At 37.7% G+C, this 24,810-nt stretch overlaps 1 protein-coding gene across 2 annotated transcripts in view; it reads left to right on the top strand.

Moving 5' to 3' along the window:
• CDH12 (cadherin 12) overlaps window positions 1-24,810 on the top strand; it is an 896,151-nt gene that overhangs the window by 249,060 nt on the left and 622,281 nt on the right. The gene's annotated exons all lie outside the window — the stretch shown is intronic.

Below are 24,810 nucleotides of genomic sequence, written 5' to 3'. Positions count from 1 at the left end.
AATCTTAAAATCTGGTCACTTTATATTAGTGCATCCAGGTACAAATTTCATATATACACAGAGAGTAAAACACACAATCCTCCTCCTTTCTACAATTGAAATGTACTGTATATAAAGAAAAGCCTAGGAAAGGCCATCTTGTCACATTGAATTTGTATATACTGTCAGTCATAGAGTTTAGAATAATTTATGTACATTAGCTCAAGAGAAATATTTACAACCCAAAATCAAACTTGGCAGATTACTGCAGTACCTACCCTATATAAACAACTTTGGGAAGAAAATAAAGGTTTAATATATCAAGTCAAGCATATAATTGCACAGAAATACAGGAAAAGGGTTGTAATAGAGTGCTGCAATATAAATAATTGGATACCTATTCTCTGACCTCTACTGAAATATCTAAAGTAGAAGAAGATGTAAACACAGAAATTCTTTACAAACAGACGGATCTTCTGTTTATTGTTTTTACTTTGAGTAGTGGCATCCATATATATATAAGGAACCTTTGTAGTAGCAATTAAATAGATTCTTACCTCCCCTATTTTGATACAATCTTATGGTTATAGTAGCCCAGGAATAATACGTTGCATTTAAAATCAAAGTTATGCAAGTTGAAGAATACTGTCCATTCTGAAGTCAATATTAAATTGAAAAAAACTGATCATCTTCCCTCCCTCCCACCCACCCCCACCCTTAGGCTTCACTTTTCTTTTTAGTTCTGTTACAAAAATATATTCATTGCTCTTTCTAGAAATCTGCATTAATCACCTGCAAAGGACTTTTCAAATAATCTTAAACCTCTTATGGAAGGCCAAAGGTTCCTGGTGTCCCACCTGTGTCATATATTGAACTCATTTTTCAAAGACTGCTGCTTTGTGATGAGGTGATTAGCATCCTGGGAACAATTTAAGGCTTTGCAAAAAAATATATATATATATACAAAAAAACCCACCTTGTTTGAGGAGTGTTTTCTCTTAAACATTACATACTTAATGACTATGGAATTATTATTGGCCTAAGATGAGCTAGTTGGGAGGGAAAGGAATGGAATAGAAGAAGATGTAATAGATGTTCTAGAATTCTGAAAAACAGCACATTTTAATGCAATAATTATTAATGATAGTTGCTGGTACATACAATCCTATGTCAAGGATTCAAAGTTGTCCACAGGAAGGGAACAAGTGTTGTAATCATTTTTTGCCATATTGTGATGCAAGTATGAAAAAATAGAACTTGTGTTACAATACCAAGATGCACAGTCTGTATTTAGTCAACATTGTAGTTAGGAAAAGATCTATGTATGATAATTTCCAAAACAGGCTGAAGGCAATATATACAAAAAGGGAAAAAACAATAAAAATGACTTAAACACCACATAGCATTGGAACAAAACAGATGCATGTGAAATAAAATTAAGAATCACCATAATGAAATTACAGTTGCATTTATTTTTATTTGGAAGGACCTTCAAGCAGAATATAAATTTTACTAAAACAGGGTATCAAGATGAAATTTCATGTAAACAACCTCCTACTGTTAATTAATGCTGCAAGAGTTTGCATATCCTTCCTTCTGGTTCCATTACAATTCTAGAATAGAGATTAGTGTCAGTGCTATCATATTTGCCTGTCCACAATTTCAACTCCTCTGGAAATAGAACAACACTATTTTTCTCTTAGTTTTTCTTTTACATGCGAAATTATTTATTTCATCTAGTATGGAAGGGAGGGAAGGAAATAAGTCATTTTTATATCATGGCATGCATAGGCTTAGAGGATCATAGGAACTTTTTTTGGGGGGGGGGGACTGGATGTTGGATGTGTTTGGCATGGAATAGTCACAATGTGCCAACACTGTCCTTTACGATCCTTACCTTCTTAATAGGATATTTACATATGGTATGGCACTATTAGGGCTAGTAACTAAATCTACATGTTATTTGCCTCCTCTAACAAATGTTATGTGATCTAAGCAGATCAAAGCTCTGATGACTAGTGAAAGTCAATATTTTGGATGCATCTAGTGACAACTATTGCATATAGTGGACTGCAACTTGGAAGGTTAAAAGAGTAAGTCATGAAGTGCATGATCATAAGTTAATGAATGGAAAGAAAAATATTTTTCATAACTGAAACAAAGAGAAAAGGGAAAAGTACAATAGATCTGAATGAATGAAATTGTTCTTGAGGGCTGAAGGTAATGAAAATGTATCAGGACTGTTGCAATTTTTGAAGACTAGAATTGGTTTTCAAGAAAGAAAAACATGAAGAATCGTAAGATTGAACCTTGTAGATAGTGTAACTGGAGAAATATTAAAAGTCAGATGTAATTAGGTTATGGTGAGCTTATGCAACCTGTTTATCCTGTTTCAAGATTGTCAAATTGATATTCTCCCAGAATTTTAGCAAGAAAACATGAGACCTTGGACCGGCTTACAAAATGTTTCCAGACTTCTATTGTTAGTTCAAAGTGCTTGATCTCTAAAATGTAATCTATACAATTGATTTATTATACATTCAATCATTACCTTAGCAATGTAATAATATTTATCTGATATTGACAGAAAACATCCTAAACAGGATTGGATCTTGTTAATACTTGGATGATGAACACCAAAACATCCCAGGCTGATAGATCAGATTTGGAAACTGGAAATAAATAGGGTAAAAGTCAGTAGCAATAGCAGCCACCTTCCATATTGTTGTTAGGATCATTTCATGAATACAGTGATCCCTCGATCATCGCGAGGGTTCCGTTCCAGGACCCCTCGCGAAGATTGATTTTTCGCGAAGTAGCGGTGCGGAAGTAAAAACACCATCTGCGCGTGCGCAGATGGTGTTTTTGCTTCCACTGCCGCCCGCCCTTCGCCCGCCCCACCCCGTTGCTCGCGCCTGGGGTGCGCGCGCGCGCTTGGGGACATCCCAGCTCCGCTCCCCAGCTGGGGAGCGGACCTAGGGAGTCCCCAAGCGCGCGCGCTTTCCCCAGCAACGCGCGCGGGGTGGGGACTCCCTCCCCAGCTGGGGAGCGGACCTAGGGAGTCCCCAAGCGCGCGCGCTTTCCCCAGCAACGCGCGCGCGGTGGGGACTCCCTCCCCAGCTGGGGAGCGGACCTAGGGAGTCCCCAAGCGCGCGCGGCTTTCCCCAGCAATGCGCGCGGGGTGGGGACTCCCTCCCCAGCTGGGGAGCGGACCTAGGGAGTCCCCAAGCGCGCGCGCTTTCCCCAGCAACGCGCGCGGGGTGGGGACTCCCTCCCCAGCTGGGGAGCGGACCTAGGGAGTCCCCAAGCGCGCGCGCTTTCCCCAGCAACGCGCGCGGGGTGGGGACTCCCTCCCCAGCTGGGGAGCGGACCTAGGGAGTCCCCAAGCGCGCGCGCTTTCCCCAGCAACGCGCGCGCGGTGGGGGACTCCCTCCCCAGCTGGGGAGCGGACCTAGGGAGTCCCCAAGCGCGCGCGCTTTCCCCAGCAACGCGCGCGGGGTGGGGACTCCCTCCCCAGCTGGGGAGCGGACCTAGGGAGTCCCCAAGCGCGCGCGCTTTCCCCAGCAACGCGCGCGCGGTGGGGACTCCCTCCCCAGCTGGGGAGCGGACCTAGGGAGTCCCCAAGCGCGCGCGCTTTCCCCAGCAATGCGCGCGGGGTGGGGACTCCCTCCCCAGCTGGGGAGCGGACCTAGGGAGTCCCCAAGCGCGCGCGCTTTCCCCAGCAACGCGCGCGCCGCTGGGAAGCAGAGCTAGGGTGTCCCCAGGCTCGCGCGCACCGCCCGCCCGCCCACGCTGTTGCTGGCTCCGCTTCCCAGCTGGGAGGCGGAGGTGGGGTTTCCCGCGCGCGTGCCGCCCGCCCGCCCCACGCCGTTGCTCGCGCCGATGCTGTCTTACCAGGGCAAGAGGGGGAAGACCCAGGGAAGCCTCTGCCCGGCGGGGAAACTCCACCATCTACGCATGCGTGGAAGGGCACGCATGCGCAGATGGTGGAGTTTACTTCCGGGTTGAAAACTCGCGATATGGCGTTTCGCGAAACTCGAGATCGCGAAACTCGAGGGATCACTGTATATCTGAATTATCAGAAGTTAAGTTAGATTAAAGAGTTTTTAAACTTAAAAAAAAAGAATCTGAATTTTGTTTTATTTTTACCAGGGAAAATACTGGAAAAAACCCTTTGTACTTTATAATTTGAAGAATTTCACTGCTTTAGATGAAAAATATTGATTCATTTGACTATTTAAAATATTTTCCATGTGAGATGGAACAGTGCTGCTTTTTATTCATTTTTACTAGATGACATGATTGTTTTAATAATTTGTGCTATATTTTGCTAACATTGAAAGACTGCCATTAGATGAAATGCTGACTTTGTTTTTTTAAAATTTCATATTAATAATAAATATCCCCTTAATCATTTAATTTTTCCTCATTTTTTTCTACAATAATCCACTGGAATCTCAAAGATGTGCTGTTGGTTTGCCATGTCTAATAATTATGAATTTTAATATAAAAGAAATGTATCATTGTCTTGATACATAATTGTTTTGGCTTTGTTTTAACAACATGAGGGATTCTCATCAAATTGATTTGGGTAGATAATTCTGTCATACAGGTTGTATGGTAGGTAACTACAAAATCACGGTTGATTGGTCCCAATAATAATATATAGTATACTACTATTTAATTGAATTAATTGTTTCAGGCTTTCCAAAACACAGGATCCACAGTATATGGAAGCAATTAGTAGAGATCAAAATTTTGGTAGAGCGTATTCATGCACAGCATGTCTTAAGCTAACTGCAGAATCAGTTATTATAGGACCAGGGCCCCCCAAACTTGGCAACTTGAAGACTTATGGACTTCAACTCCCAGAATTCTCCAGCCAGCATAGCTGGAGTTGAAGTCCACAAGTCTTCAAGTTGCCAAGTTTGAAGACCTCTGTTATAGGACACTTGACACTTTATATGTACAGTAATACCTCGCCTTACGAACCTAATTGGTTCCCGGGGGAGGTTCGTAAGGTGAAAAGTTTGTAAGACAAAACATTGTTTCCCATAGGAAACAATGTAAAATGAATTAATGCGTGCAACGAAAAAAACCCGCAAAAAAAAACGCCGCCGCCTGGCTGTTACCTTTTGAAACAGCCAGGCGCTTCTCAGCGTTCTCCCAATGCTGAACCTGGAAGTTCGGGTTTGGTGTTTGGATTCTGGAAGACGCTGAGAAGTCCCCCGGCTGTTTCAAAAGGTGACAGCCAGGTGGCGGGGCTTCTCAGCGGCCTCCCAAACCTGAATTTTTGCCGAACTTCTGGGTTCGGCATTCGGGAGGCCGCCGAGAAGCCCCGCCGCCCGGCTGTCACCTTTTGAAACAGCCGGGGGGGCTTCTCGGCGGCCTCCCGAACGCCAAACCCAGAAGTTCGGGTTTGGCGTTCGGGTTCAGGAGGACGCTGAGAATCCCCCCAGCTGTTTCAAAAAGCGACAGCCGGGCGGCAGGGCTTCTCAGCGGCCTCCCGAACCTGAACTTTTGCCGAACTTCTGGGTTCGGAGTTCGGGAGGCTGCCGAGAAGCCCCGCCGCCCAGCTGTCACCTTTTGAAACAGCCGGGGGGGGGGCGCTTCTCGGCAGCATCCCAAACGCCTAACCCGGAAGTTCAGGTTTGGCATGTGGGTTCAGGAGAACGCTGAGAAGCCCCCCGGCTGTTTCAAAAAGCGACAGCCGGGCGGCGGGGCTTCTCGGTGGCGGCGGCGGGTTCGTAAGATGAAAAAAGTTCGTAAGAAGAGGCAAAAAATTTCCAAACCCCGGGTTCGTATCTCGGGTTGTTCGTATGGCAAGGGGTTCCTATCATGAGGTACCATTGTATAAGTTTCATGACCTATCTAGTCCTACACATATCCAAGGTAAATGCCCCATATCTACAATTGCTTTTTTTGGGCCTCCTTTATTGAGTTATGGAGGTAAAGGGAAAAAAAATAAGTTCTTCTCAAAGAGATTGCTCTTGGAAGAAGATAAGTTGTAAGCAGGGGTGGGTTCTAAGTTATCTCGCTGATGGTTCACTTGCTCCTGCGCTGCGTGGATACTTCTTGTGGGCACACATGCTTTGTGTGCATGCTTATGTGCAGTGGCAAAAAATCCCAAAATATTCCCCCAACAAACCAAACCTGAAAACAAGAGGGTGGCACATATACAGTGCTGGAAGTTCAGCTTCTGCACATGTGCAAAAGAAAAAAAAAACAGGAAAAAATTCAGTAAACAAATTCAGAAAAAATAGTTGGTGGCACCCACGGACCAGCACTGACCGCACCGGTTCTATGACATCATTGTGACATCATCAGTAGGTTGCTACTGGTTTGAGTGAACCAGACCGAACCAGGAGGAACCCACCTCTGACTGCAGGCAATATTACTTGTTTTCCTCCCCCCCCCACTTCTCCTCCTTATACTGTAATTGCTACAACAACAACAAAGAATGATAATACATAGGTCTTAACAGAAGCTTGACATATAATGTTACAGCTTTCTTAAAATATATACTCTGGTTCCTATATTGATAACAGATCATTAGACATACCTGATATTTTATCATCATTACTGTACTACTATTTTTAATTTATTATTGATGTTATGATTGGTAGCACAGTCAAGCAGATGTTTAGATAGAATTTGGCATTTTTATCCACCTATCATATATGTTGAAATTCAGTGCTTCAATTCATGTTTTGGATTCCACCCAAGCACCCTATTAAATTAATTGGTTTTTATTTTATGTTGTACATATAAAAATATGACACCACAACTGCCAATTATTATTATTATATGGAAAATATGTATTTTAGATCTGAAATGTTTGCAAAGTTGAAATGTTTGCAAAGTAGGAATGTAGTCCAATTTCTTTAAAAAAAATCTTCTTGTGAGCCACTGACTGACAGGTAAACTAGGTAAAACACAACTTTCTTTTGAATTAGGGGTGCTTCACAGCTTGTAGAATATTATATGTAATGTTCCATCTGGGCGTATATTCTATATCAACACACTTGTCCTCTTTTTCTTATTTTCTTCTAATGGACTATATATGGAAAAAAAAAAAATCTTCCTAGCAATGTCATTCGTTACCAGATGAAATTCAGAATTGTGGTTCTTTCTACAGAACTTTTAGATTCTTTAGCCCAAAGTACTGTACATCAAAGAAGGTTTTCATATTTTAAGCCCACAAAAGTTATGCAAATAACAATCCTTATTTACATGCAATATTTATTTATTTATTTATTATTTAGATTTGTATGCTGCCCCTCTCCGCAGACTCGGGGCGGCTCACAGCAAGATACAGCAAATCATGACAAATCCAAATAAATTTAAAATATTTAAAAATATTTAAAAAGAACCCCATTTATTAACACACACACAAACATACCATGCATAAATTGTACATGCCTGGGGGAGGTGTTTCAGTTCCCCCATACCTGATGGCAAAGGTGGGTTTTAAGGAGTTTACGGAAGGCAGGGAGAGTAGGGGCAGTTCTAATCTCTGGGGGGAGTTGGTTCCAGAGAGTCGGGGCCACCACAGAGAAGGCTCTACCCCTGGGGCCCGCCAACCGACATTGTTTAGTTGACGGGACCCGGAGAAGGCCCACTCTAGATGACAAATATTGTCTATCAGTTGCAATTCAGAGCATATCTCTAAGTTTCTTTGCATTTGGGATGTCTCTAAAAATGGAACAAGGAAACTCACAAGATGAGGAGCAAAAGCACAAATTATTTCCAAAGATGAATTCTTTGATGCCTAAGAATGCCTAAGAAGCACTAAGAATGGAATAAGGAAACTTACTGGATGAGAATCAAAAGTGCACATTATTAACCCAAAACCTCATTGTTGGTTCCATGTAAAACATATATTAATGCGTATGCTCCATTAAAATAAAATAACAAATTCACATTCTCTGGCATAAGTAAAATATTTTTTAAACATGTTTGATATTTCTATTGGTTCACCTTCTCTTCATTTTAATTATATATTAGCTGCACCTTTATCACAAAGCTATTTGGTAATGCCTGGTGACAGATTATCTTTGCTTCAGGGTTATATATTGAAATGAGTGTCTTATTAGAAAAGAGATGTAGATGTTAGAAGTGGGAAAGAAATTACTACATTAGATTTACTTTCTAGTCAATGTGGTGGTTAGCTCCAGGGAAGTAAAAATAACAAGCTTTATAGTATTATATTTGAGTCTGCAAAATAATGCCAAGGGGAATTAATTAGACTAGCATCATTGAGGTCCATGTGTGGCCCAGTTAGATAACACATTAGCAATTTTGAAAGCCCATCAGATAAATCTTAATAAAATCCAGTCTCTTTTCCTTCTCCTCTGTCTCTCTCTTTTCCTCTCTCTCTTGTTTGAAAGTGTGGAACATTGTTTTTTATGTACTCTAGAATTAATACACAGCAAATTAATTATTTCTATTAGTAGCAACTGCCTAAGGATTTCAAAATTGGAAAGATTAAAACAACAGCAACAACATTAGTTCTTTCTGCAAGTGTGATTTCCCATTTCCTTTTAACAAAACATGTTAACACAGCAGAGTACACACAAATGAACAAAAAGCACAATGCATATTCAGCATTCATCACAATCCTTCCTCAGAAAACAGGACCAGAATAAACTGTGGAGAATCAGGGGACTCTGTACTCATAGTAGAGTACAATGTGTTCCTAAATTTGTATTTTTAAATTTCCAGATTAATTCCATCCTTGAGAAGTTAAAGGAGCTACAGACCACTTAGACCAGGAATATCAAATTCGAGGTACGTGGGCTGGATCCGGCCCTTGGGGTGCTTAAATCTGGCCTGTGGGGCTGCTTTGGAAACACTGAAGGACTGGCCCTTAGTGCCTTTGTCAGTGAAAATGGGCTTCTGATTTCCATTTTCAACTGGGATGTCCTCCTGTAATCCTCTGCCAGTGAAAATGGAGCTTGGGAGAGCCACACTGGCAGAGGGTTGCAGGAGGCCATCCCAGCCGAAAATAGAAATTGGGAGCCTGTTTTCACTGACAGAGTGCTTGGGCCACCTCAGGCTCCCAACACGAGTGACATCAACCTGGCCACACCCACCCTGGCTACCCCCCCAGCTCCCCGAAGGTCAAACACAACCTTTATGAAACTCTCAATGTAATCGAGTTTGACATCCCTAACTTAGATTAACTTCAATACCTAAGAAAATTTTGGAATAGATTATAAAGTGATAAGTCTATTGTAGTAGTGGTGGTGATGATGATGATGAACCATCAAATTCTTTTTGATCTCTAGTTACTACATAGTGCAGATGGATTTACTTCATGTGATTACTCTGTAAAATGCATTGTTTTAAAAGTATCTATTGTAGAAGTTACTTGAAAGAAAACATGAAGTTCATTTGACAAGAGTTCTTCTTTGTCAATCTATGTCATCTTGCATTGTTTTAGACATGGATTGACAACGAACATCTCTTTTCAAATAAACTTCATGTTTTCTTTCAAGTACCTTCTTCAATAGATTGATGGGAATGCTATGGACATAGGGATGAGCAAAGCATTTAACAAACAATTATATATCACGTTGGTTAGCAAGGCAGTAAAATGTGGGCCAAACTTCAATAGGTGGCAAGGTGGAACCTCTGGGCATTGGCTATATTTAAAAATTAATCATCATTACCATCATCTCAGAAGACATCAGTGGGAAATCAGTGTTTTATTGTTGCTCTGAAAATGGTTGGCTTCATGACTGTGAATATGCTGGGTATAAATGAAGTATAAAAAATAGATATCATTACCAGTCATCAAGCTTAACTATAAGACATCTTTACATCTTTACACAAATATGGATGGATGGATGGATAGGTAGGTAGGTAGATCTTAATATTATAATTTTTAGGTGGATCCAGGTCCATCAAGATTAAGATGTTTGCTAAGTACTCTTTATCAATGACCTGATAAAGATATGGAGCAAATGCTTATTAGGCAGAGTACCTAGGAGTCAAACATAAAATTTTAAATAATCTTGGAAGGTTAGGATATTGTGATGAAAATAATGGATTTAAAGTTAATGGTATCAGGTTTCACAGACATGTTGGAAAGAACAGTTTGAACACACTTCATTTGGAGATTGAAGATTTTTAATCCGCAGTCCGTGGCATGTTCTAACAATCAATAAGTCCAAAAGAAATGTTGTCTGCAGCGAAGGCTCAATATTCCCGCCTACAATATAAATGTTTCCACACCACACTCCGCAACTCCACCTCCTCTTCCTCCATCACTCCAACTAAACCAGGATCTATTAGAGTCTGTGTTAGGCGCAAGCAACCCAAGACGCCCGCCAGCCAGCTGGGTGATTGTTGGCTTCGTTAGAAGTGCCAGCAGTGTCTTCCAAGTCACAGCAGAACCATCATAGCAGGAGCAACGAGGGATTTTCCCCCAGCCTGAACGACAGACTGATCATTCAAATAGAGGAAAATGCATAATTCTTCACTTATGAGAAATATATTAAAAAGTTATAGTAGGCAATTTCCTACTTGGTAATAGATGAATATATAAGACACTGCAGAAGGAAAGAAAGGACACACAATGGTACACAAAATGGCTGCACAAACTTGCTTGCAAATGCAATGTGATGTAATAATTATCTGATCAGAACTTAGATTAGGAAAAATAGAACTAGACTAGTGGCAATGTTCCCTCTAATTTTTTTCCGGTATGAGCAGAAAAGTATAATGTCTGAGCGGCATATTTTCATGCCTGGGCTTGGTTCGGTTAGAAACCCGGTCATTAAGTGAATCTGGCTTCTCCCCCTCTCCCCCATTGTCTCTGCTTGTGAGATGGTTGCAAAAGGGGGTCACACGTGACCTCAGGACACAGCAATGGGCATAAATATGAAATGGCAGTCAAGTTTTGATCACATGATCATGGGGCTCCTGCAAAGGTCGTAACTTGCAACCCCTTCCTTCCTTCCTCCCTCCCTCCCCTCCTTCCTTCCTCTCCACTTCTCTTCCCTCCATCTCTTTCCCTTTTCTTTCTTTCTCTCCACTTCTCTCTTTTCCCTCTTTCACCGTCTCTCTCATTCTCTCTGACAGCTTCAAGACTTGTGGATTTCAATTCCCAGAATTCCCCCACCAGTCATGCTACCTTAGGAATGGGAGATTAGTCCACAAGCCTTAATCTTGCCAGATTTGAAGACCCTTGCACTTTTAACCCCTAACTCAGGGGTCTTCAAACTTGACAGGTTTAAGATTAGTGGACTTCAACTCCAAAATTCCTCCACTAATCAGGCTACCTTAGGAATGGGAGTTGAAGTCCACAAGCCATAAACTTGCCAGGTTTGAAAACCCTTGCACTTCTAACCCCTAAGTTAGGGGTCTTCAAACTTGACAGCTTTAAGACTAGAGGACTTCAACTCCCAGAATTCCTCCACCAGGGCCAGGACCGCAACTGTCTAATGCTCCTGAGCTGCTGTATTACACCCTGCCTCACCTGCCCAATGGTGGTCGTTCCTCCCCACTTCTTCTGAGCTTATCCGGGATAAGCTTCCTGGTTTTACAGCCAGCCAAGCAGGATCCACTTCTCTGCATTCCAGGTTTCTTGGATCTCTGGCCAAGCTCCACCCCGCGGCTCTGGTTTCAGCTGCTGCTATAGGGACCCCCAAGAACATGGCACTGGTGCAGGTGATGGTTCTGCCCCTTCAGAGCCTGTTCGCCAACCTCCTCAGCCTCGCGATTCAGCGGCGGTGGTGCGTGCCTGTGGTGTGGACGTGACATTCCCTGGAGGAAAAACTCGGTGTGATTGGCAAAAAGGTTCCAAGTGATATCTCTGAAGTGTTGGAAAGGTAAAACATAAGGGGAAATATACTACCATTTATGGTGGGCATACCCAAACATAAGAGGATTTTGAGATAAGATTAGAAGGTTGCTGGAAGAAATTTTACAAAATAAAATTGACTTGAAGCAGGAAATGTTTCTACTGGGGATATTTTGTATGAAACTTACAAAAAAGGAAGGATATTTGGTATTACATATCACTACAGCAGCTAGAATAGTATATGCCCAGAACAGGAAAACAGATAATATACCCACATCCTTGATGGTGATTAGAAAGGTGTTAGAATGTTCAGAGATGTGTAAATTGATGATGGAGATACATGTATATAATAAAGAAGATACTGAATTCTATGAAATATGAATACAATGTATAGTTGGTTAAAATGAAGTCCAAATTTAAATATCTGATTATGAAATCAAGATGAATGAAGATAAATCCATAAATGTTCATACTTTCTCTTAACCTCGGAAAACTTAAGTTAATGATATAACAAAAGTAGGTTAAACTGGAGACACTGAAAATAGAAGTTTAGACAAATAATAAATATAGATAGCCTTAAATAAGTAATAGTATTTTGGCAAAGCTGTAAAAATGACTATTTACTGGTTTTGTATTCAACGTCTGTATTATTGTAGTTGTATGCATGTTTTTGGTTTTGTTTATTAGTTTATCTTGTTTGTTGGTTGATATGGGTTATATTAAAATTCAATAAATATATATTTTTAAAAATAATTTAATCTGATCAGAACTAAGTAGATAATGAAATAATTATTTAAAACACTGTTATAAGGCGTTATGCAAACTGCATGATATTTCACAATAAACTAGCTAACACTAGCCTCAGTACATAAGGCTTACAAATGGCAGGTCTTTTTTCCAAGTGATTCCCCCCCCCCCCCCCATTGAAGTCACAAGGAATTTAAGAGATTTTACTTTTAAAATTTCAAATGTGGCTTGTTGGGTCAAAGAAACTGGGGCTATGTAAGCTTCACTCCCTCCTGAATTGTGAACTAGCATTAATCACTTTAAACTGAGCTGACCAGCAAATAAAAGCAAGATTCTAAACATAAATAAATAAAATAAAAAAATATACTGATTGTCCACACTTTTGCAGCCTAGATATGGGGAAATATTGAAAATTCCAATGAGCAAAATTGACTACATGTTTATGATTCCCTATTGTGATATTGTTGTTGTTTCAATAATCATCATTATCGCTTTATTTTGCCCACAGGGGAAATACTTTATTGTGCAAAACTCCAGAAATCTCAGTATTAGTCTAAAATGCATATCAACAAGATCTATATGTAAATTTATTCTCTGGCTTGCATATGTAAATACAATATAATTAACAATATTAGAAATATATGATTATTTCATTAGGTATCAATAAATTGAGCTAGATTAAACACACACATACACACACACACACACACATACTTGTTGAAATAATATAGCAAATATAATTTTATAGTTACAACCATTGAATTATTGCTTTGCCTTGAGAGTTAGAAAATCAAGTTAGGTTATACACAATGCTCATTGATATAATAAACCTAACATTGCAGTTGCAAACATTGATGATTATAAGAATTACGAAAGCATACATTTATTTTTCCTCTCAGCTATTAAAGATTTTTAAAATTATTTTCATTGGGTTCTTGCCAGTGGTGAAATCTACTTACCTTTTTTAATGTTCTGAAACACATGTGCATACCACCCTTGTGCATACTTTTTTAGCCTCTGTGCATGAGCAGAGGGTTAAGAAAGAGAAAATGACAACCTCTGGGTGAGTGGGCGGAGCCTCATGCTGCTGCCGCTACCGGTTCTCTGTATATAGACAGCCGCTGCTACCAGTAAACGAGTGCCAGGCCGAACTGGTAGCATTTCACTCCTGGTTTTTGCCCATTTTTTATTAATTCATACTAATAATATTCTAAAACTAAATTCCAACAATAGTAGTTCTTAAAGGCAGGCTATATGCAGTAATGTTACTGTCTTCAAAGTGGAGAGTGAAAAGGAGTAATATCCACCCCCTTTAAAGGTCTATTTGATGCATACTCATAAAAAGGAATGGCTTTTGTTTGTGTATCCAATTAATACTTAACATTTTGAAGTCAGTAACTGCAATAAATTCTGCTTAAAATGAAACAAGCTAAGAACAAATTTATTTTTTTTTGCTGTTTTGTTTGATGACCCAATAAAGATCTGGCTTTAAAAAAGGTCAGAAACATATCCAAGAAATTACAATTTGGAAATAACAATACTGTAGCTATATTTCTTACCCATGCAACAACCTGTTTGGTTGATTAATACTTTGGGAAAACTTGTAAAAAAAAAAGATTGAATATTTAAAGGTAATATAGTTGGTTTTGGTGATTATGTAATGAATTATCAGTTCAGATGCCAACTATTGTTTTTGAAAAGACAATAACTGATATTTGTCAAGATTATTTGCAGAAGCTCCCAGTCTGGCTCCCCTTAGCACCCCACCCCCTCCTCCACATACAAATGCTTAGATGTTTCAAGCTGAAATGGGCTCATTCATTCCCAGACTGAGCAGTTTACTCCTTTTCAATCATTGCAAATGAAATTGGTCATTAAAGCACTGTTGGCAGCAGGCTTTTAAAAATACAGTCATTTATTCCACTGCACTTGCTAATAGTGTTTTGGATAGGCTAGGCAAAATGAAAAATAAATGGCTATTTCTAATAAGTACTTGGGATCAATAGATGCAGGGGTACAAAATTTATATTAATAAAGCACTGTACTATGGGTTGATTACAGGTGAATTGCCATCTTTTTATTATCCATTTATTACTATCATTAATAGAATCAGCTTGGCACTAACAAACATCTCTTGAAACAAAATGTTACCAGACTCTATAAATTAGTTGGCTGTACTGTATTCATTAAGTATAGGATTTAGCAAACTTTACCTGCTTCACAATTGAACCTGAAAGAACAATTCAACATAGAACATTCTTAACACACACAAAAAAGAAACCAACTTCTTAGACTCCATCTGGTTGCTAGGCAATCAGAACTCTAATTAGATTTGCATCTAAGGTGACCTTGCTTTTGTACTTTTTAATGATCTCCTAGTTTGCTCCCTGCCATCACTTTTCCAGCCAATTTTCTAGCTAAATTTGAAGTGCATGCAGTTCAATTTTGTAGAATTAGGTTTTCATCCTAATAATATGGATTAAAATAAAACTTTCATTTGAATATCCACATTATTCTAAATCTGTCTCCATTCCATTAAAAAAATATTCATACATGTATGTGTCTGTCCGTATATTTTTGAAACAACTTGTCTTTAAAATATTTGAGCAGTTTTTCCATTTTAGAACTGTATAATCTCTAGTGTATAATTAGGCTGGAATCAGCAAATTAATTTAAGAGTTTTAGATTAATTTAGTTCATAACAGAATCCACAAAAGTTGAGTATCTCAAGAGTTCATTCTATCAAAATCACCCTATAACTCACATTGTTCGGGAGAGACTCCAGCCTTTTAGAAAGGCTTTACAGTAACAAAAGTTTTTGTGTGGGGGCTGTATTCAAATTAGAGACAGTTCTTTCCTAAGCATCCATAGCATGAGTTCTCTTCTTCTGATTTCACCTTTAATGTTATGGGCAGAACAGGGAAATACTATGCAAGCAAAGAAATGTTTTCCTTAATATACAGGTAGGGCCTTTTGCATTAAGGGTAAGGAGTATGTAAGAAAATTGATGTGCTTTAATGACATTGCAGTGTGTTGGAAGAAATGTCCATCTGAATTCAATTCCAAGTGGGGAGCAAGACACTAGAACATGGAGGCTGCTTGGAAAACTGCTTTAATGAAGCGGAATCATTAAGCACATGGTCCTGGTGCAACTGAATACATGGAGTGGAGATTGAGTGTTATTTATGCCCTCTCTTGGGCTTTAAACTTAAGCTTCCTGTTCCTGTCGCAAGAGCAAATATCTAATTGGTTGCTGTAGGGATCATATGCAAATGCTAGGAATTTGTCTGAGATAAGTGGTTGAACTGTGCTGGGTGATGTAATATCCCCAGGTGCCATGTGGTGAGTTCTGCTGCTAGATGGGTAAAGGGCTAATCCTATTATGTCCTGAGGGTGAAGGTCTTTTGTCTTGTAGATAAGCTAGCACCAAAATATCTGTTGGGGGCAGAGAGCTGGAACTGAGTTTCTGTCTCCAAGAACAAGTTTGTTTGTTTTTTTAAAATCATCCAGTAAAATACAATATTATGCTTTTTTAGTGGTTCCTAAAATATTTCATTCTTCTAGGAGAGGCGTGAGTAAGACTTTCCACAAGTGTAAATGTCTTAAATATTTGCATGCAGCTTAACATGGGTGCTGTTGTCTCTGCTTTCCCAATTTACATACTATATGAACATTTCAATACATAGAGTTTGCCTATCTGTATCATTTTATTGCATGTTTCCTTTCAAAATAGTTCTCAAGGTTGGTAATATTTTTTTAAAAGCAGACAAAACACAGCAGTAAAATTACAAAGTATCCCAATCTTTTGGAAGAAATCCAGTGTCTATTGATTAGATTGGCTGTTCTCTCACCAACAAAAGTCCAGCCTATATTGGGAATAAATCAAGGAAGGAATAGATCACTACCATTCCTAAAATAAATGTTTTCCAAAACCTCAAATCTACTTGAAATTGTAGCACCCAAACAGTGATCCTAGGATTGGGGTTTCATGCAGCTTTTCAGTTTCAAATACTGCCTGTAAAATAGGCAAAAACATAAAATGTAATAATTAATACACAAGGTCCAATAGTTAAAACACATTTCAGATTTAAACCACTTGAATAACATGCTTTCCAGAAGGCTGAAAGGCAGCAGCCCAGGACTATGAAAACTCTCCAAATATGCATCTACATGGACCTTTAGACAATATGATCCTGTTCAAGGATCTGAAAGTTTTGGCAGGTTCACATATGGGAGTAGATGTTATTTCAGAATCAAAATGGCCCAGATAATTCTTATTTTCTACTCCTTCTGCTGTTACAACATTTCTCATTTCTTTAGTTCTTCTGTACTACATCACATGGGAATATCATAACAAATTTCAGGGGTATACATTTTTTAATGTTTTTCACACCTTACAGAGATTCCAATTTACATACATCAAATTAAAATATAATACAATACAATACCAAATGTCTATACCGAGTCTACGGAGAGGGGCGGCATACAAATTTAATAAATAATAATAATAATAAAATGCCAAATTCTTAGTCAAATTAGTCAAATTTTTCTAATTATTTATCCAATTATTTCTGGTATATATCATTCATCCTGTGCTACCTCCTTTCCAGGTGCTATCATCTGGATTTTAGATAATCTTCTTTGCTTTCATTTAAAGTGCTATAGCTATCTAAATTGCTCTTGGCTATTTGCTATTTTTCCTAACTATGCCATCATGCTTCAGTCCCTTTCTAATGTTCTTAGAAAACACATTCCTACTTTCGTTTAAGAAAAAACCCCTCATTTTATCGTAACTGCCCTTAATAATAGAAAATATCCAAATTTACGTCTCTTTAAAAATCCAGGAAGGAAAGAGGAAAAAAAAAGAATAAAAGAAAAAAGGAAAGAAAAAAGAAGAGTGGAAAAGAAAAAGAAAAGGAAAACCACTATTCATATTGTATCTTAATCTACACATAGGAGGAAGGGTTGTTAGAAAATTTAAAATACATTTCCTACTCAATTCATTTATTTCTACTTTAACAGATCAAAATAAATATAAATCATTATCATTCCATTATTTTATGCAAAAAGTATCTACCATTAAAAAAGACCATTAAAAACTTCCCTAATCTGTAAACCCCACTACCAATCCCAGCGTAATAATCTTCCCTAATCTGTGTGTCACTGTCATATCAGTGCAATAATCTTCCCTATACTAATTATTTTCACTGCTAAATGCAGTACTATAATCTTCCCTAATCTATATATTTCCCTAATCTATATATTATCCCTAATTTTAAATATCTTCCACTATGGAACTCAGTGATAATCTTCCCTAATCTATTGATTTTATCTCTTTGTTATTTCAGTTGCCTTTCCTTATAAAGCCTAACAAAATTAGTGCTAGTTATTATCCCATATTAATCCTACTATTATTATAACTCTCCTCCCTTCCCCCCTTCCTTCCACTTTGATTATCACCATAAATCAAATAAGCAATTTATAATTCAAACAATCAGAATAATAAAAAAAGAAAACAAAGGGAGCAAAGAAGAAAGAAAAAAAAGGTCGTCCAAAACTAATCATAATCATAACCAATTTTAGTTGTCACAGCCTCTTTTTAGTCACATTTAGTCATATTCCATTGTCACAGTCTCTTTATTCACATGATTTTCTTCTATTTTGTTTACATTAGGATATTGGGACCATGTTATGCATTTAAATGGGAATTTGCTTATAATTAAGACTTGAGATGTGGAATATTGACTTTGCTATATGTTAATAAATGCTAATATTTTAGAGCTTGGTTTGGACTTTTTGCTGATAATTGGACTGGCGAAAATGTTACTTATTTGATTTGCCTGGGATGAATATACGATGAAGAGGGCATGAAGAGCTTGTTAACTAAAAGGAGGTGAAGAGATTATGAAATTGTATATACTTGACATGATGGGGGGGGGGGGGAGTTGCTTTCTGGTGTGTGTGTGTAAATGTGTGTGTTTCCATATCTTTCCTTTTTTTAGTTTGCATTATCTCTTATTGTTCTAAAGCTGCATAAAATGTTAATGAAATTATTACCAACCCCTGTCTTAATTTATAATAAATATTATCCAGAAAGAAAGGGTTGACACATGACCCCCATTTTTGGCAGCAATCATGAATAAATCAGTTGAATGGAATATAATTAATCATATATTGATTGTATCTGAGTGTGTATTATAATTTTACTTAATATGCTTCCTTTCATATTCTTTCCTTTGCACATTCCTGAGTTTTGCAATGATTCGGGGCACTTTAAAATAGTTTCTTCTTTGACAAAGTCATGTTTTGTGTAAACTTTAATCTTCTCTGCAACTAAGCAAATTAACTAAGCAAACTAACTGACTGAAAGCAAAATCAAGACAAAGCAATTAATGAATTGATTTGTTTTGCAATTATGCAAACACTTATAAGGATAGCAAATCACTTCTATTTCTCAGAAGTCAATACAAAGCAAGGGACACTGCAAGTAAAAATCAGGATGTCTCCATGGCTCCAGGCTAGACTAGTAAAAATCACAATGGAATTTTAATATTAAGGGAAGGGAAAGGAAAGGAAAAGGAAAAGGAAAAGTTTTGCCTCTTTCAGGAGTAAAGGAAAAATTGTATATCAGTTTAGTTTAAAGGAACTAATTCAACACCCAAAATTGTGACTAGGATTTTATGAATCAGAATCTCTCTCCAATCTTGCCCTCATTAGATAATTTTCTGGTCCTATGACTTTGCACATGGTGGTGTGCATGCACACATTTAACATACATTTCTCATATGCCCATTTTCCTTTGCATACATAACTTTTTATTCACAAATTATACAACTTTCATAGATTTTTAATATTGACCGCCAGGATTTTTTAAAAAAATATGTCTATTGCTTATGTTTATTTTCTTAATATGATTTAAATTTAGATTGCACTAGCCATTTCTGATAAAATGACTGCCCCATGTGTAGATATTGCATATTGAACTTTAAAACATGCTCCTTTTTCCACAGACATTTTTTTAAAATACCTTTTTGTACATTTTTTCCCTCTTTCAGAGAAAGATGGATGCTACAAGATTCTGTTCAGTATGGCCATCTTTATTTCAGCAGGTCACACAAATCTGCTTCCACAGAAATACAAGATTTATTTTATACCCCTGTAACCAACTCATTTGGATGGAGGCATTTATGTGATTCATAGAAGCACAGCAAACAGAGAGCCCATGATCTGGTGCCCCAGGGATGAATAATGTCTCACCTCAAAGCCTTCTGGGTAATACCAGAACTCCACCAAATGTTTCCACTGAATTATGCATTTTTTTTTAGTATTACAGAAGATGGAAACTATTTAATGTGCAAATAATTATCATATTCACCATATCTAATATCAGATTTAAATTAAATTCCAACATGCCACTAAAACAGAAAATGCATCTATTTATTCATTTTTAAATTTATTTATTTTATCCCAACTTTATTATTTTTTATAAATAACTCAAGGTGAGTGAACATATCTAATACCCCTTCCTTCTCTTATTTTTCTCATCACAAGAACCCTTCAAGAGCAGTTGGGCTGAGAGAGTGATTGGCCCAAAACAGAGGTGGGTTCTTCCCAGTTCGGACCAGTTCTACAGAACTGGTAGTAACTTGGCAGCCTGGGTCGCTGGAACAGCAGCGACCCAGGCTTGCCATGGCCCTAAGCCGGGTCTCTCGGTGGTGCCAAAAGTGCCACCATTTTGCTTTTTTGCTTCTGTGCATGCACAGAATCTTTTTTTTTTAGTATTTTGCATGCACAGAGGGTCATTTCTGGGAAGTGACCTGCATGTGCGCACAAAACATGCACTTATGTCATGATGCGAACTGGTGGGAAAGGTAAGTAGAAACCACCCCTGGCCTAAAGTGATACAGATGTCTTTCATAGCTGCTGAGATGGGACTAAAAATTATCATCTACCAGTTTGTGGAAATCACTAGCTAAAGGAGAGCATGGAGAAAAGATGCATGACAATATGAAATTACTCTGGGGTAGGAAGCAGCATAGGCTGGATCAGTAAAGCCCTTATCTGCTGGTTCAGATGGGAATTCAATCAGTCTGGTGAGATTCTTATAAGTAGATTATCAACAATAAAGAAACTGCTTTGGCTTATTCACAAAATTATTTTCATTGATTGCACCTGATGCCAGTTTCTAGCCTGGTGCCTTAACTACTAGGCCAAACCAACTCTTTGCTTCCTCATACCACCCCGGTAAGAATATTTATTTTACTCTTTTCATTGATTGGATTTATCGTCTAGCTGTTCTGACTTTTTCTGGATTTCTAACAGGAACTTTTTTAAAAAAAAGAATCATTGTCTAGTTGTTAGACAACAGTGGCCTTAGAATTGATACCTCTTTTGCACTTTTCTCATATTTATGAGTGAGAAATATATGCAAGCACAAATCATAGATAAATTTTCATTCATTCATTCATTCATTCATTCATAAATTTATTCGCCACCTTACTCCTGGTGCATATAATCACTAAGTGATCATTTTAAAAATCTCTCTAACAATCCACCCCTTTCCCTCAAAAACTCAAAACAAAGAGAATTTTTCTGCTATTGTCAATTTTATGTCTGAAGATAAATCAACTGTACCATACATCAGAATATATCGTGATTAAGACCGAAGTGGTTTAATCATCAGTCATTTTTCCTGGTTAATTCTGGAAGACAACATCTATTTAGATCCCCAAATATTGTGTAGGAAGTCATGACAATGAAACTTCTTCAACTTCAAAACATTTTCATTGAGTCAAAGATTTCTGTCCATCTCGCTGTCTCTCTCTGTCTTTGTCTCTCTAACTCTCTTTCTAAGTATATATGACTTTGGTTGAATTAGTCTCTCTCAAACCAACCCACCTTTCAGGGCTTGTTCTGGGAAAGTAGGAAGAAGGAGGTGTGTTGGATATGTTTGCTAATTGAGTTATTTGTAAAAAAAATAATAAAGGCGGGATCCAAATATTGAAATAAAATAATGTCTGTTTGTTTAAGTCTGTGTCTGTCTGTCGGTCTCTCTCTCTCTCTCTCTCTCTTTCCCTGCCTATCTATCATCAAATGTCTCTCATATTTTTATATTAAACCATGAAATATGGGGAAAAGTAGGAACTGCATAGAAAAATGTATACAACTCGAAAGATTGCTGCTGCTTTCTAAAGTGTGCATTAAGCTGAAAATTGCAGAACAGATTGGTTCACTTTGAAATTGAGACCAAAGAAAACCCTTAAGCCCTTCTAAGTGTTAGTAGGAAGACATTAAGGAATTTTTCTACACACACCGAGTAATGATTCCAAATCAATATGAGGCAATTTTGAAAAAAAGATTCACTGCATGTTTATTTCCCTTCCCTGTCAGGATAAAAAACAATGGAAATAAAACAATGGAAACTGCTGGATGTTATACTTGCAGGATAAGAACATCTCATAGTTTTTTGGAAATTGCTTGAGTAGTCCAGGCCAATACTCTAATTTTCTGCTTCTCCCCATTAAGTTCCAAAGAAACCTTATTCTTTTCATGGATACTGAAAAGTAGCCAACAATTCCAGAATAAAAAAATATATATGAAATTGTGATTGTACATAGTTTTGCCTCTTAAGCAATTAACAAAGAAGAACAGATTTGGCAAATTCAAATCTCAACTAATAAATAATCAGAACATCAGACACCGGTTGGGTGGAAACGAACTCGTAGACAATTCTCACTTTATCAAGGACCTAGGAATACTCATCTCAAATGATTTAAGTTCCAGAATTCACTATAACAGCATTGCCAAAAAGGCATTAACACTTGTTAACCTAATCTTGCAAGGTAACATTGTATTGTTAACTAGGACATATAAAACCTTTCCTCATCCACCTGGAATCCACACTGTATATTGGACATTAACATGATTGAGCAGGTCCAAAGGTATTTCACGAGAAGAGTACTCCACTCCTCTACTCACAAGATAATCTGTTATGCCACTAGGCTTGAAATTCTGGGTTTGGACAATCTGCTGTCCAATCTAAGCACAGTACACAGAATTGTTTGCTACAATGTCTTACTCGACAATGACTTCTTCAGTTTCAACTACAATAATACATGCACAAACAACCAATACAAACTCAAGGCAAACCACTCCAAACTCAATTGTAGAAAATGCGACTTTAGCAACAGTGGTCAATGACTGGAATACTCTACCTGACTCAGTTGTTACAACCTCAAATTCTCACAGCTTCAAACTCAAACTATCTACTGTGGACCTCACCTTCTTCCTAAGAGGTCTGTAAATGGGGCATGCATAAGAGCACCAGCTTGCCTACCATCCCTGCCTTAATGTTACCATTTATGTTTACTTGTTACTTACTTCCTTTGTTTATGTTTTTGTTTATACCTATATCTGCTATCTTGTACAGGTTTGGCAAACAAACAAACAAAATGAATTTGTCACTGAATCTTAAGTATGGGCTTTTTCAAGCAGTAGTGTTTTAAAAAGTGCAACAAATACACCACATAAATATTAGCAGAATCCTACTTGGAGTGGGCAGGTGATTTACATATACATATACATCTACAATTTATTCTTTTAAAATGCAACATTTGAGTCAATGAGCAGGGAAAGGAGGACTATATAGACCAAATGAAACTACCCAGGAAGATGAATCTTTTGCAGGGAGGCAGAATAGTTTAAAACCCTGCTGTTCTGTTCGGGTCGTATGCGACCCGAAGCAAAGTTTGAGTCCCTGTAAAAAATTTTCCCTGCATATCTGAAACTTGAAATTTCATGACTTTTCATCATTTCAGGGGTTCTCTCTATGAGAATTTTTTTGGGGGGGTGGGGGGCTTAGTTTTTGCTGGGCAAAAAAAGTTACAAATCTTCTGTTCCCGGGTCACCCTGACCCGGACCGAAAACTCTTCATTTGCAGTGCTTATGTTTGGTCTTTTTGAAAGCTTTTTTCAGTTGGAAAGTAGTCTGAACATTTCTGCACACAATGATATGAAAATTGAAATGAAAAAAGTAAATCTTATTGGTTTATTTTGCGGATATAATGCACGCCCCCCCATTTTTGTGAAAAAAATTTCAATTTATGGATAGTTTTGCTTGCAAAATGCATTCTATTTTACTAAAGTTGGTGTGGGATTGGTAGCTTGAACATTTCTGAATATAAGAAAAATATAAAGGAACTGAAAAAAATGATTCTTATTGGTTTTTTAATATCAGAAATAAGGACCCCCCCCCCTCGGCTGCTTGCAACCATTTTCACTTTTTATTTTTTTATGCTCCAAATCCGAAATATTCTTTAAAATCTTAGGCATTCATTTACTCAATTTAACAATGCTGATCATCAAAAAATATTTTTGGGGTGGTGGCTAATTGTTTTCTGGGCAAAAAAAAATCATAACTTCGAGTCTGTTTCTGTTCGTATATGACCGGACCAAAAATAATTTTTTTAGGTACTTGAATTTGATCTTTTTGAAAATTTTTTCAACTGGAAAACTAGTTTGAACATTTATGAACATAATGATATGAAAATTGAACTGGAAAAATTGAGACTTATATTTTTATTTTGATCAAAAAGCCCCTCCCCCCATCCTTTTTGAATTTCGTGTCAATTTCTATTTTTTAAGGCTACAAATCCCTAAGGAATTTCCCCCCAAAAGGTTTGATATACTAAATTGAACATTTCTGAATATAAGAAAAATATAAATGAACTGAAAAAAATGGTTCTTATTGGTTTATTTTTGCCACAAAAGGGCCACCCCCCGGCCTTGCTATGTGCCATTATTGTCACTGTTTATACATATTTGTCTAGAAATATTTGGAATATCCTTTTGAAAATCAACCACATTGTAGCCAGAGAACTAATTTTATGAAACAAATCAATTTTACTAAAAAAAAGTATGTAAGTTTGAAATTAACAGCATAATTTTTATATAAATTGAAATAATTGAACACGGGGGGAGGCATACATTTATGTGCAAAATAAACCAATATGCATCAATTTTTCCAGTTCAATTTTCATATCATTATGTTCAGAAATGTTCAAGCTACCAATCCCACACCAACTTTAGTAAAATAGAATGTATTTTGCTAGCAAAACTATCCATAAAGTGAAGACTATTTTAAAAAAACCGGGGGGGCGTGCATTTCATCAACAAAATAAACCAATATGCATCAATTTTTCCAGTTCAATTTTCATATCATTATGTTCAGAAATGTTCAAGCTACCAATCCCATACCAACTTTAGTAAAATAGAATG

The sequence above is a fragment of the Erythrolamprus reginae genome, chromosome 3 (genome assembly GCF_031021105.1).
Source record: "Erythrolamprus reginae isolate rEryReg1 chromosome 3, rEryReg1.hap1, whole genome shotgun sequence".
NCBI lineage: Eukaryota > Metazoa > Chordata > Lepidosauria > Squamata > Dipsadidae > Erythrolamprus > Erythrolamprus reginae.
Note: the sequence above shows the minus strand (reverse complement) of the source record. Positions and strands in the feature narration are given on the sequence as shown.